The sequence below is a fragment of the Oratosquilla oratoria genome, chromosome 19, assembly GCF_046742065.1.
Source record: "Oratosquilla oratoria isolate Oo_2021 chromosome 19, ASM4674206v1, whole genome shotgun sequence".
NCBI lineage: Eukaryota > Metazoa > Arthropoda > Malacostraca > Stomatopoda > Squillidae > Oratosquilla > Oratosquilla oratoria.
Window position 1 is genome coordinate 16,485,130 of NC_134795.1, and position 2,773 is coordinate 16,487,902.

A 2,773-nucleotide genomic window follows, 5' to 3' on the forward strand; every position below is an offset into this window, starting at 1 on the left:
AGCTTCCCTTCAATGAAGCTTCAAAGTTTTGACTGATTACGAGTCAGATGAGTGAACTCAAATAATATTTCTCCCGAGAGAGAGAGAAAGAGAGAGAGAGAGAGAGAGAGAGAGAAAGAAAGAGAGAGAGAGAGAGAGAGAGAGAGAGAGAGAGAGAGAGAAGAGAGAGAGAGAGAGAGAGAGAGAGAGAGAGAGAGAGAGAGAGAGAGAGAGAGAGAGAGAGAGAGAGAGAGAGAGAGAGAGAGAGAGAGAGAGAGAGAGAGAGAGAGAAAGAGAGAGAGAGAGAGAGAGAGAGAGAAAGAAAGAGAGAGAGAGAGAGAGAGAGAGAGAGAGAGAGAGAGAGAAGAGAGAGAAGAGACAGTTACGTAACTAACAACCAATTAGTTCCAGAGAACTTTTTCCCTCCGTGCACAAACTATCTTAACGTGACCTATTGTAAGTTTCATGAGATGGTTCTTTGTCCTTATTGACCTTTAGATATCCTCCGACGTAAGTACAATTGAAGACATGAATACCCCGACGGTTTGATGCACTACATTTATATTGAACATATTTGCACTACATATTGAATAAAACATCCATCAGCGGTAGCTTTGATAATAAAAGTAAACAATAGATTTGATGATTCACAACAAATGGATACATCCATTTTTCCGTGTCTCTGTTTTGTACATATAACAACCATTCGCGCTGAAAGGTTTTGAAGAGCTTAGTTCAACTACTATCCTCGTACACGTATGTAAGAAGGAGTTTACACGGTGATGTGTGAACGTGTGAACTTGGTATTTGGGGTTTAACCAACGTGTTCGACAACCAAATACCCCGTTCACACGTTCACACATCACTTTAAACACGTGTCTGTCGAACCGCGTTCGACGAACCACCGTTAGACTGTGTCAACCCCGTCTAAGGGACCAGTCACTTCAAGCTTACGACCTGTTTCCGACCACCAGCGATCAGGGTGATTTGTGCTGTTCCTCTATTTATAAAGATAATTCAAGACAATGCATTTGGGAATGAATCTCCTTTCCTTCATGAAGATGAATATGAAACAACCACCTGACGCTAACCATCAGAGACACTAAAGTGCCACCGACGAAGGTGGTCGGAAACAGGTCGAAAGCTTAATGTGACTGGGACAATACAGTGTGTATTTAGTGTGTGTGTTTGTATTCAGTGTTTGTATTCAGTGTTTGTTTTCAGTGGACGTGAGTTAAATCTACTCACACATAGTACCTGAGGTGAGGACGACTACGTTTGAAAGTAGGTGATTCACCTTGTCTACCACATTATCCATATGTTGTTGTTAAAAAAAAGTTTTTGTGTTAGACAGAATATCAGGACGTTGTAAAGATCCAGAACCCCAGATATTCTGAGGGTTGTTTATCTTTAAAAATTAATATTTGAGGTTTTGGTTCATTTTACCAAGCTTAACCTAATCTAATCCAACGTAAATTAATCTAACCTAGCCTAACCTAACCTAACCTAACCTAACCTAACCTAACCTAACCTAACCAAATCTAATCTGCCCTAACGTAAACTAACCTAACCTAACCTAATCTAATCTACCTTAATGTGAATTAACCTAACCTAATCTAAGCTACCCTAACGTAACGTAACGTAACGTAACGTAACCTAACCTAACCTAACCTAACCCAACCCAACCCAACCCAACCCAACCCAACCCAACCCAACCCAACCCAACCCAACCCAACCCAACCCAACCCAACCCAACCTAACCTAACCTAACCTAACCTAACCTAAACTAAACTAAATTGACCTAACCTAACCTAAACTAAACTAACCTAACCTAACCTAACCTAACTTAACCAAACCGGTTATGAAAGCACCCTCTCATGTTTGACGCCTTCTGTACTGGATGGCCATCTCTCTGTCTGTACAATAAGGTCCTCGTCACCAGTTCTAAAGAAAGGTTGGCACTTTATCTTTCCTTCTAAATACCGCCAGGTCATTTCATTTATCTCCATGGAAGTCTACATTGAAGCCAAAGAGCTAATCTTTGCACTGCCTCTTTCAGTTTGCATTTCTATTTTAGCTGCCGACAGGTATTTCAATCAGCTAAGATAAAGTCTCATTGCTGTGTTAGGAAGACAACCAATCTTACCAGCTCCGCTGCCACCATCAAATTTTCCCCACACCAACTCGTCAAACAAACTTTTTTTCTCTTCTTCTTCTTCTTTTCCTTCCTGAAGGGTTGGGGGGAGATAGAAGTCATCAACAGCAACGCATAAGTCCCTCTCAACCACCCACTTTCTTCATCTTCTTCTTTTCCTTCCTGAAGGGTTGTGGGGGGGGGAGATAGAAGTCATCAACAGCAACGCATAAGTCCCTCTCAACCACCCACTTTCTTCATCTTCTTCTTCTTTTCCTTCCTGAAGGGTTGTGGGGGGGGGGAGATAGAAGTCATCAACAGCAACGCATAAGTCCCTCTCAACCACCCACTTTCTTCATCTTTTCCCAGGTGACTTCCTCAACATGCAATCACTCCGCAAGTCTCCCCTAGCCCGACAACCACAAATCACCCACTCAAATACTCCTGATGAAAAACTTTTTTCTTTTCATTTTTGAGAACTGCGTCACTCACTCCGCCCCCAATTCTCCCCCTCCCCCTCCATGTGTCCTCCCTCTCTCCCCTCCCTCTCCCTTACTCTCTTCCCTTCCACCAAACCCCCGACTCTCACTCGATCTGTTCTTCCTTCATAATCACACAAAGTATAATGCACGAGTATACAATGTATTCATCAAGATAATC